A 12,856-nucleotide genomic window follows, 5' to 3' on the forward strand; every position below is an offset into this window, starting at 1 on the left:
TGCTATTGACCCTGAAATGCACTTTCCCCTCTCCCTTTCCCCCTTGCACTTCTCCCTTTCCCCTCTACCCTTGCACTTGCGCGATCTGAATGACACCTAGCCTAGTAGGATCGTTGTCTGTCTCCCTTTGTTTACCCCCCTTGCCTCGTCGCGTCTTGAAACACTTGTGTATAGGCGCGTTACAAATGCCATATCATATATCATATCATATCATTCGAGTTGATGAACACAGCCTTTTCTCTATCTCCCCCACTTATCTGTGAGAGTAGCTCATCGACTCACGTACACTCGACATCATATGCAGGAACGCTGGACTTCCGCTATTCCGATAATGGTCCCCCAGCTGTGGCGCTGTGGCAAAATCTCTCTCTAATCTGTGGATCTGTGGGCCATGCAGCTTCTCACACTCAGTCGCGGCAGCAAGTGGAACTCCGGGGGCTCCCTTTTTAAGTCAGGTACCTCATCGCCAAATGTTATGAAGCATTCTGAGGCATTACTATTAGGAAGAAGTTTATTAACAGAGCCCCTGGAGCCTAATGCATCAAACAGCAAGTTTACAAATCACAATGGTTCTAGAATGGCTATATTCCAGAACCATGACACCATTGTATTCCACACATTATGTGGTGATGACCCGTGTGTGGGTAACTACATAACACCCCTCCCTTTTTACATAGTCATGGAGTTGCTAGGGCGGGGCTGAGGGGGCTATAGCCACGGGTCTTTTGGTTGTAGTCCCGGATAGAAGCTCAGGGACTACAACCAAAAGGCTATAGCTAGCCCCGAATACCACCAGTACCGACATTAGGTTAGGCCCTGCTCTTTTCCAGACCTAGCAACACCACCACCTTTCAAAGTACAGCCCTTCATAGATGACGAATGATTTTTCCATTGATTTTGTGCAACTCTTTAATTGCATCTCAAACATACAGGAACAGCTGTCAAGTTCATCCTACCCCATTGCCCAGCACTGCCACTACCGCACCTTCACTCGCTTGCAGCAGGGGCAGTATTAAGCTTTGCGCACATCTCCAGTATTAGGGTCAGCAGTACTCTGTGCCAGCATTTCAGACTGATTAGACTGGAAAGGCTTCCTTGAAGGGTTTTAATCCAGACCCTAACGTCGAACATTCCCTGGTGTGTTCCTGCTGTAAATGGAAAAGAATTTGCATGATAGAACATTTTCTGCTGTGACAATAGTCCTGTTCTTACAAATGAGAGAGAGGTTAAAACTGCCAAAATTTTGGGAAGTTCAAGTCAATATTCTGCACTTGGAAGATCATTTCATGCAAGGAGCTGCAGTTCATCAAAACACAGTTGTTGACACGTGACGGGCCTTCCTCGAAAAGCAAAAGGCCTGAGAAGTAGAACGAGAAGGAGAAGGTCCCCAAAAAGTCCAAGGGAGTTTCAGTACCGCTGATAAAGAACAAGCCCCTTTTCACCACCAATGTTAAGTTATTGTGCTGTACAACGTGTCCCTTTTCGGTCTCTTCCCCAATTAAAACATCATTCTATGTATATGTTTTTTACCTACAGTGACCCCAATTTGTTTTTTACTCACGTAATGCACTTTAAAGTGGTCTTGCATGGCACCCTTCTGCCATTTTAGGTGTTGCCCCTGAGTACCACCTTTTAAGAAAAGAGGAATTGGTGATTGGTAGTGCCGTAATTGAGCTTTAGGCACCATTTGAACCTCCAAAGTAAATCTGGGATCTGTTACAAGAGACTGTATCGAAGCATTATATGCAGCAGACTACCCATATTATGCAGCTGGCAGAAACTGAGGAGCCACGATCAGGGTCATAGCTTTTTACATCCGGGTTGTCATCAATGAACAAATCAGCTCATGTGTTAGCCATAACCTTCTATGACGTCCACCCAAGGATCACTCAACGTTCACTGCCAGTACTCAGAATGTCTTCTACTCCTAAAATGTTCAATGTACTCCATACAGTGTCACTCTATCCACCCAACAAAATTGTAGAAACCCCTGGCACCAATACAACACCTCGTCTTACAAAAGAGAGGATGCAGGTACCTTTTGTGATGGAGTACCTTCTGGCTACATCCAAATTGCAGACAAGAATAGGAGTGCACCACCATTTGCCTTGTTTTTTTACTCCCTTCCCTTTTAAGCTTTCTTCAACATGTATTTTTAAGATGTTTATTTCAAAAATAGACTTTTAAATGCTAACATTTAAAAAAACATATTTTCGTGTAAATACATTGTAAATCAGTTATTGAAGTAACAGCTAAGACTGAATTGTTATTGTTTCTCTAAATACATTAAAAGCCTAAGTTGTTCTCATACTAATCACATCTCGGTATCCATCCACAATCACTCCAAATACTATGCCTATTCTATACTTATTGGAGTTCTGTTTTCTGTTTTCAATTAGTTGACAATTTGATAGCATCTGCTCCTTATTGAAGTTTACCAAATTAACCCCATCCACAGAGTTTCAATGCAGCACCCTCATAGCACCTCTCCCTTTGACAGCATTACCCATTACAGATTGCCCAACACCAAACCGTCCCTGTGCATCACATATGGGCAAACAGGTAACTGTGATTACTCATTGCACCATTCATTCCTGGTTGCTGTCTCTCGCCGCCTTACATCTGCCGCATATTTCCGAGGCAGAAGAGCGCAGGTGCCCTGTTGCCTTAACCACTCGTTAAGAACAATTATACAGAGGCCAATCGGGTCATTGTTATTATTTAAAAATACTGTTGGGTGGCATGGTCTGAATTCTTTTCAGATATTTGGTCAGTTTCAAATAGTATCATCAATGTTTTAAAAAATGAACTTTTATGGGATTGGACAACAATGCATCGTTTGCTTCTCACTCTGAGGACCACATTTCTGTCCGTTGGCTCCTCAGCGCTCATAGGTGATCACATTCAGCAATGTAAGAATAATGTATATTCATTCTTGAGGATTGAATGATATTGTGCTTGGCCCCACACCTTACACTTAGTCAAGGCTCTGATTCAACACTGGCAGCCAACACTCTCTCCAACCTTCAACTCATCAATTAACATCACAGCCACAGCTCCGGATAATAGTCTCCTGACTTTACACCTCACTTATTCAAGCTATTGAAGAGCAGTGCCAGAATGCAAACTTATTTTTTTTATTCAAATATTTATTTATTGTGCAATCCATGTTAAGCCAGTACATGTAATGGACAAGTAAAACAAACAATGTGGTTGCTCTCTGTAAGCGCAAGTGCCAGTGTTTAGATCTGTGGAAAATTAAAAAAATGTCTGTTATTTGACTTTGGATCTAACAATACAACATTGTGAGAAAGACTTAACCAGGTTCCCGCTCCCCTTGCATCATTCTGAGTTCATAGAGTAAATACATTACATATCTGTTGTATGCTCTACTGCCAGCCTGATATAGACCTGAGGTGCTCCAAAACTGTGATGAAGAGAAAGGCTAGAATACACAATGAAAAATAGTAAAGTTAGAGAACGGGTGGTGAAGTACTAAACCAGCTCACAAGGCTGATGCCTTTGTCTTCAAAATGCCTGTCCACTCTCCTATACTACCAATGCTCATTATGCTACATGCACAGCCATGCAAAGCACAGCATGGTGTGACACTCCGCAACTGGCAGAAACGTGGGGGTGGCATTTAGTGCCTATGTTGAAGGGCAGTAGATAATGCAACATGTTGGATATGGCTTAATTCTTCTACACGAGCAGTGATGTGTGCATCTAGGGCCACACCTTGAAGAGAGTTAAAAGGTGCATTTAGTTTTTCTTTAGTTGTAGCAACTAGAAGGAAATAATAAACAAATATGTATCAGGTGCCTCTTAGAGATGTAAGGTATCATAGCAGTAAAGAAGATATCACACTCTGGCCAATATTTGAAACATCGAATAGTACTGTAACTCCTCCACTCCTCCTAAGACAGTCAATCACACCTAGAGAAAAGAATATACTTGGGGTCCACCCTCTACTCAAAGATGGATTTTTTTTATTTTACAATATCTGAGGTTTTGTGTTTTGCCAAATCATGAGACGATCTCTTCAAAGCACGAAAACACACCAGGGTTACATAAATGAGGTAGAAGTGATTAACCTGGTAACACATCACAGGAATTGTTTACTGAATGTACATAGAACATCTCTGATGAAAAATTGTCGAATGGCCAAGAGAAGTTATCATAAGTATACTGTGTTTACAATGCTACAACTGTAACCATGGCACAGTGGGGAGAACAAGGAGAGGGAACCAGCTCATATATCATTCACAGAAACATGAGATGCAAATTCCTGGTTGTCAGTCCAACAACAGGGCCGTCAGGTGTGCCAAAGTCCTTGGTTGTTGACTACAGTGCAATACTTGCACACTGGTGAGAATGATGCTTTAGTTTCTAGCTAGGTCATTCTAACTCCTAAGGTGATGGGCCATCTAAAACTATTTTATGAGCAATGTTTTCAAGTTGTTAGTAAACCTCCTGTAGTTGGGGTCTCATTTTAGGTCACGTGATGTTTAAAACCAGCTGCTGCCTGGCATCTACCCCCATTTTGATTATGATAAAGTTTGTAAACCTAAGATCTGATCACTGGTCTGAGTATTTCCATTCTCTCGGCCTCGATCTCCCCATTCCACACCCATTCTCCGTTTTCTTTGTATACATCAGAGAAAATCTTTGACAGCAGATTCAGCAATGTCATGTGGAAATGTCCCTTCTGCGACAATCTGAGTTTTGCTGTCTCCACTTCTTTCATCCTTTTAGGTTTTCCTATTGAGTGTGATCAACTACCATTGACTTAAAAACAAGACCTGAAACCAGGTTTTCACACAAAACACGTGATCCTGGCAAATAACCACCTTTTTTCCTATTTTCCATTTTCCTCTTCTGTGTCATCGACCAACATTTTGAGCATTAAATATAATGAAAGATCTATTCAAATAATGGGCATTTGCATCAACATTGAAATTGAATTTGCAGGGTTTACATCTTACAATAAAAATAGGTATTATATATATGGTCTTTTTTCCTTACCATGCTGACATAAAGAATAAAGCATTGTCAGTCTGGATTAACATTGGTGTGTTTTTACCTCTTTGTAGAGAGCTATTCAGGCCTTCTCTACTGTTCTTGGGGGTGCATTTCCGCCGACTTTTCTCCCGGTTCTATCCTGGATCTGGGAATTGGTTTTTTTCTGCATATATATATATATTCACTAACAAAAACATTGTTAAAGGGATGTTATGGTTAAGTTGCACTACTACAAATGTATACCCTTTACTGAAAAAAGTATACTACAGGAAGTTTCTGGTTACAGTGCCCTACTAAAAACCTATCAAATTCACTGGAAAAACGTTGGTAAAGGGACATTATGCTTCCATTGCCCTAAGTACAGACTAGCAAATTCAGTGCAAAAACATTTGTTACAGGGACGTTACAGTTACTTTGCACTAACCACAAGCTGTCCATACTATGGTTACAAGTAAAACCGATAAAACCCCAGACATTCGCCAGTTATGGTACGCTAAACAACCATAACTCGTGCCAGCACTGTGCTCTGCTAAAACTAACACCCATGACATCAAAGATGACATAACACATGTCATTGATGGCATCACTGATTAAACACTCTTTTTTTATTAATCAGTGATGATTAATCAAAAGATTGATTAATTAAGATTAAAAATGGATCAATCAAAAATCAAAAATCATTTGGGGCCCAGTCGACTCGGCCTAGACATCGAACCAAACAGGTTAAAAGTGGAAAGCTCACCTGCCTAAACAAACCAAAAGGAATCGCAGTGTTCTTGGAATGAATGGAAAAGCAGCACATAGTAGATGTATATGTGTCAATATTCAAAATCTGCAGCAATGGTCAACCTGCCTCACCATATGTGAGAGCTGCAAATGGACAAAAAGAGGGAGGATGAATGAAAAAGTGCACCATTCATGGGTCCTGACAACTAATCGATAAGAAAAAAGCAGTCCCCATGAATGCTAAATGCATTGTGCATACTATCCAAGCCTCATCTAGTATGTACCTTTTTGAACCCAGCGAGATGTTTGCCACACTAGTTCACTGGGATAACTAACAATTTGGTCCACAATTCTAATTAGGAGGTTTCTCCCCAGTTAAAAAAAAAATCCTTGTTTTTGTCTCCCCAGACCAATTGATTACGGTCTGCCGTCTGTATGGTTGATCCGACATTGGAATTGTTCGTATAACGGAGTCCCACTTTAAAAGTTGAGAATATAATATTAACTATTTTCCCCACCACTACTTATTCTACTGAACTTCGTATATGAGCGTGCTGATGGTTAGGCTTTTTCAGAACAATATTAATTTTTCCTTTTTGTTTCTCTTTTCTTCCTTATCTTTTATCCGACACAATCTCTAAATAATACCTTTTGGTTTACATTCTAAAAATCTGTCGAGAGGCATTTTAGAAATGAATTGCAAATTTATGGAGCTTGTCACAATTCAGGCTTTGCAGTACATTCGGAGTGCGTTGTCCTGAAGAAGACGGGCATCAGCTGGTTTCCAGTTAGAGGCATCATTCTCTTCGAAACTACTAATCTACATAAATAGTCCTAATAGGTTGACACTTGCTATTTCTGTTTGATGTCCCTAGGACGTTGTAGTTGACTAACTGCACCCAACTCAATGAGGGGCTCAGTTCTACATTGTTGGATTATGAAACAATTGGTTGAGCATTATTCATACATATTTGTGAAAAGATCTATTTTCTGCAGACTTGGGAGTGCCAACCTTCTCCTACGTGATTCCCTTCATTTTGTTGAAGTTCTGTCCCCCCAGTTCTGCATTTGTGTGCCATTCAGATATTCAGTTTTATACGTGAGATGCACTACCACTTTATCTATTTGTGCTGTTCCTTATCTATGGAAACCCATCATGTACTATGGGTTAGGCTTGTCGATTTAATATGTTTTTATCTACTTGGTATTCATAAAATTTGGTATGTTTAAATAAGGTTTCTTCTTATTTTTGATCTGATCTTGCCCGCCTACAGCCGTTCATTTGAAGTCTGTTGAATATTATCAAATTTTTTGAGATGTTCCGCTTGACATGATCCCCCTTTGCATTTCCGGCTGTAATTAAACCAGATTTGCCAAAAACACGTATTTTTCAAATTGTGTTGAGTCTTCTTTGAATACACCCAAAGCTTGCTTCTCTATTGTGAAACGTTTAAAAATCCAATGTTGCCACTGCTTTAGTCTGTTTGATATTGGAAATGTCAAAAATGAATCTGGTTTTATCTTGTTAAAATTGTTAAGAAAAATATTCCTTGTGTTAGTTGACCTTCAGAATATTTGTCCAGTAAATGTTATTTTGTTTTGACCTCCTTTGAATGACTAGAATTTGACATGTCGTCAACATTTATGGAAAAGACCAATCCTACATTTTATATGGATGATGGATGTCTCACAACTAAGGTTTGGGAATGTCTTAATGCCTATTGTCCATTATTTACTACTATTAGTGACTCTTTCTTTGAGTGAATGCTGTTCACTTAAGGATATGATATGCTTCACATGTATTAAAAAATCCTTACCTAGATTTCGACTGTTTTTCTAATTTCCAACCTGTAAACTCGCTTCCATTGTTGGGGATTTTTTTCGGAGCAAGTTATATCTGAGCAGTTGAAGACCTGGATAGATTAACATCATCTCCTGCCCCTCATCTTTCTGGTTATTTTCATTGGTGCTGCTTCCATACAGTTTCTAGATGATGCTTATCGAGTGCTGGATGATGGGAACTAGAATTTGCTGGTTTTGCTGAACATCTCAGCCGCTTTTCACATGATTGATCATAGGTTTCTCCTTAATATTATGTTACATGAAAAAGGGTGTGTGCGTAGAGTCATTGGCCGATTTCCTTCCCTCTGGACGAATCATTCACAGTTGGTCTTCATGGGGCAAGTCTGCTCTGACTCCCAATTAGGGACTTGAGAGGGCCCCACATATCTGTCTTTTCTCCCATACTATTCAATCTTCACGTGTAGCCGCTGGGGCATCTGGTTGCTCGGTGGAACATCCCTACACACCAGTACGTGGACGAAAGCAAGTTTTATCTGAAAATCAAATTCGAGGGAAATGTTTCATGTCTCTGGGTTGACTTTTGCGAACCAAGTCATGAATGGAATCTCTTTTCTTTCCACTCAGTATGTTTGAGAATTTCCCTTGTTTTCATAGTGCAAACCACAGGCTTCAATTCTGTCTTGGATTTCCAAACCTGCTCTCCCAGCCACCCCATCTTCATTCCCTGGTTCTAGTAAATCCTTGGGCTTTAAGTTTGATCCCTAGCTTTCATTTAATCATGCACATGAATTATTTTAAACAAACTGCTAATTTAATGATCCTTTCTAGCATTTCAGGATGCTGAGGTCCATTCCTCTAACCTTGATCCATTCCGAGAAGAGTGCCACTGTGGCCTGGTGTGTGGTGTCCACACTATTGAGTGGTTGTCCACTTTCCTGAAACACACAAAGCACTTTGTTTTTGTGCTCGACACATGGGCTTGTCCCTTGTGGTTCCACCAGTTAGTTTGTTTTGTGGGTGGCCTCTTGACCAATAGCTTCCTGTGGGGGCTATCAGGTCACAGTGACTCCTGTTGGGGGTTTGAGATTGGCGCAGACCTGTCAGTCTGGTGGAACGTGACTTTAATTGGATTTTAATTAGACTTTTGCCTTTGCCATCTCTGGAGTTAATACATTGTGACTGCTGATTTTATTTTTTTCCTACCTCCTGAGCAGCTTTTGTTTTAAAGTGCTGGAGTGTTTTTAATTAGTGCACAGGAGCCAAGAGTGGCAAGAATTCCCAGCTAGCACTCTTGTGTATAATGTAAATGCATTTGTTGTGGCCGTGAATGTGCACATTATAGTTTACATAAGTGTGCCCATCTAGCCTTTGAGGAAGCAGCAAAGCATTACAGAATAAGGCAGTTGTTCCCCTGCCCCTGGTCTGTCTTCCGTGGTTTTGCTTGGAGGCGGATCCTGCTTTTCAAATACACAGAGTCTGCGGAGCAGAGTAGCTTTACAGTGGTTGCAGTCTGCGCAGTCCGTGCCGATAGACACGAAAGCCATGACACCCAGCTGACTGAATTCCCGCGGGCCTCTTGAATCATGTTCTTCCTGAATTCATCAAAGCTGCAACCAACTTAAATGTCTGGATTCCTATGTGCAGTAAGTTGTTAATGCAAAAGCGTTTCCTGCTCTAAACTGCATGCACAAGCGAGAATGCATTCCAACATGTAGTAGTTCGGAGACTGTGGGGTTCAGCACTTTGATCTATTTCTGGTGCTGGAGACTATTGGGAAAATGCACGCTAAAAACAATAGATATCCGCTGAGAAGCGAGAGTATAACCCATATGAATAGGTTGGGTGCCACGCCAAAAACAACACATGAGCAGTCAACGCCCGACCCCAAGAAAGGGAAAATTCCTGCAAAGTCGCAGGTAACGTATGTACAGGTAATTCAAACTGAGGGGCAAATGCAGGACAAAACTGTAGATTGAGAAACTCGACACCAACACAATTGACTGCATTATTTCAGGATCCGCTTTTATCACAGGTGGAGCACAACGTGAACGCATCTATATTTGAAGCCTGTGTCAGCCTAGAAAGTGAAATCCAAGCGATAAGGGATCGACTGAGTGTCTCCTCTCCTCTGCTCTTTTTTCGAAACTCAGGCAACGAACTTTGATGCAGCCCTCGAAATATCTGTAGTGTAAAGGTGTAAATCTAAGGCTACTCGGGCACCAAGGGATAGCAATTCACAACCAACCCTCTGCAATGATTTGACTCTCCGTGATGCATCGGAAATAGGTGAGAGCTCAGTTCAAGCACTAAACTCAGTGCTACAATCCTTTATCTGCCTCTATGATGCAGTGGTGCATGAAGTAAGAATGAACTCAGGTTTATTAATGGACATACGTTCACTCCTTAGGCATGGGAAAAATAATCATAAAAGTGAAAAGGATGTGTCTTGCCCCCACTTTGTCAATTTAACCTCTGCCTCCTATAAATCCAATCCAACCAATAAACAAAACTGTTGGTAAGGAGAACGCTCAATCAGCTTCCACAGTGTTGGTTGATCAGTCCACAAACAATGAGTTAAGTACTATTCCAGCAATGAAAAAGAAAACCAAGAATATGAAACCAGAACTGCAATCTGGGAGGAAAGGATCAAGGAAAATCCCCCGAAAGATTATGGGCACAGCAAACAGGGTGGTCCACACAAAGATCTCCGATTACCCAGTGGACAAAGCCATAAGAACCAGCGATGTTCAATCACTAAAGAAAACATCAGTAAGCAGCCTACGAAGGATAGAAGATCTCACCAATTTACCATGCTCTTTGTCCTGCCACCCTGCACCTGATCGCAATAAAAAAAAACACCAAGAAAGTACCTAGGGTTGGTGTGGTCGAGAAACCCAGATTAGACAAGAATGGTGGGGAAGCTATAGCTAAGAAAAGAAATTCGTGAACACAAAGGGGTGAAATGCCTACTGACGGGATGCAGACATTTTCCAGTGTTCATAAGGACCTGTTTCAAAACCAAAGATCCAAGCAGGCTCTCTTAAGTAAATTTAGCCAAGGCAAAGGCCAGTCCCTACGGCTTTTCCCATTGACGTCAGTTGTAGGAAAATGAGAGTCAGATCCTGATCTTTGAATCAGTCTTAGAGGAGGAGCAAAATGTTCCACTAAATCAATGAAGAAGGTTGCATTTGTTAGCAACTACCCCAGACCTAAGCTCGATCTCATCCTCTGATCTAAAATGTGTTCACCTATTCGACTGTTCCTGTCTGGGAAAGTGTGCTGTTCATTTCCATTCTGAAATAATGGAGAGGTTAGTGCCCAGACAGCAGGAGGAATTTCTATTGAATGGCTTTGAGTGCTATCAATTGTATCGATGTGACGTTTCCCCCAAAGTTGATCAACATCCTAACATTACTGTAAGACGCTACTTTGACCAAGATGAAAATAATTATGCTCGCTATGATGCTGGAAGTCTGACTTGTTGCTGGCTTGTGGAAACCCTACCCATCTCATCAGGTAGGCGATAGAGACATATGTCAACTGGTAAGCTGGAACTCACGGGGCCACAACTCATTTATGAGTAATGTCGGGAAACAGTTCCTAGATCATGTTGACATTATAATTCTTCAAGAGACTTGGCTAACGAGAAATCTTACTTTGGCTGGGTTTTCAATTCACTCGATATTGGCAAAGAAAGGTTTATGGGGAGACCCCTAGGAGGGCTTCTAACCTCTGTGAAAATTCAAAAGTATTACCATCAAAATAAAATCTGTGTGAACTTTGATGCTTTGCAAGCAACAATGATTTGTGAGTCGAACGAAAATGACAAAAAGATTGGAATGCTGCTGATTAATGTCTATTTCAATCCTTCAAGTATGGACGCCGATACGGTTATTCATGACATTGACAACATTTTAATAACTTGGCTTGCTGATTACCCGACTGGTTCTGTAATCTTGGCCAGGGATTTCAATTGTAAATGTCTGATGGTGAGGATTATTGGGGTGTTCTAGATCAGGCTTGTCCAACCTTTTTGAATGTGTGGCCGAAGCATTAACTTTTTGTCACCCAGTGGGCCGGCGAGCCAAAAGTCAACAACCTCACCCAAAGCAGTATATTAAAAAGCGATATTGTGTGACCTTTGACACAATAGCATCACAGGCAGTGATAGCCATGCAGTCCCAAGGATAGCTTTTGGTGTCATGGGCAGTGATCAAAGGTTAGTTGCTTGTGATTTCTTTCAGTGTCTATGTGTTAATATTTTTCTGAAATAGTGGGGGCGACCGAGGGTAGCGATGGAGCTACAAGGTTCTAGGGAGGGATCGGGGGGGTTCCGCCCCAAGAATTTTTTTTCAAATATGGGGTTGAAATGGGCATTTTACAGCAGAAAAGGTGACCAAAAAGCCATAAGTGTACAATCAGTTCTAAAGGGGAACATGAAAATTCCATGTCACCAACAGCAGAAAAGAACATTTTACAACACAACACATTTTAATGATCAATGTGTCCACAGTGTAAGACAGCACTGTCACTTAACACATTGTCATGCTGGTTGTACCCAAAATATGCCTCTGTAGCAACATGTCTATGCTGACTCTTCCCAATTTAGGCCAGCATTGTCCTGTACAAAGCATGATTGATGCTGCCTGAGCATGTGCAGTGTGCCCAATACATATGGCAGCTTATCTCTGTAATACACATTACTTCTGTGGTGATGAAAGAAGCATAATTCAATTCAACAGGTAAAATGTGGAAAAGCGATCACCCAAAGGTGAACCTAATTGAAGAAATGCAATGTGAGCACAATCTAAAAGTATGCAACCTAGCAGGCCTAGTGCACACTTTACCTTTTCTTTCACCAATAAATCGGGGGGGGAGCGCGAACGCAGTCCCCCACTACCAGAAATAATGCAGTTGTGTATCCCGCATTTGGGAACATAGCAGGGGTCAGCAAATCCGATGTGCAATGGGTAAGCCTCACCCTGGGAGATCTGCCCTTGAGATCACATTCTCCCCTGCCAGCTAAGTATGAGTTGCATGCAAGACGGCAGGGGTTGGGTCAGTTCTGGGAAGCCCCGCTAAGCGAGGGTGAGAAGGCAGGCCCTGACCCAGCCCCAACCCCCCAATCCCCGGAAGCTCTGAGCGTCTGCAGAGCTGCCTGTCCCGCGTGTAGGAGGAAGCTCCAGCAGGCAGAGCCCAGCAGAAGAGCAGATTGTAGCGCAGTTCCTTTCTCCCATCAGGTGCTGCTCGGCCCGAGATTTGTATAAATAGCAGGATGGCTTGAGCAGGCCTGTTGCAGTCTGCT

At 41.7% G+C, this 12,856-nt stretch overlaps 1 non-coding gene across 1 annotated transcript; it reads right to left on the reverse strand.

The window, feature by feature from the left end:
• Positions 1–12,419: 12,419 nt before the first annotated feature.
• LOC138512729 (U1 spliceosomal RNA) lies at positions 12,420–12,581 on the reverse strand. The gene has a single exon (XR_011281509.1). It is a non-coding gene; the product is annotated as a U1 spliceosomal RNA (small nuclear RNA).
• Positions 12,582–12,856: the final 275 nt, after the last annotated feature.

This window comes from Ambystoma mexicanum, chromosome 6p, assembly GCF_040938575.1.
Source record: "Ambystoma mexicanum isolate Mex_15411 chromosome 6p, UKY_AmexF1_1, whole genome shotgun sequence".
Classification (NCBI taxonomy): domain Eukaryota; kingdom Metazoa; phylum Chordata; class Amphibia; order Caudata; family Ambystomatidae; genus Ambystoma; species Ambystoma mexicanum.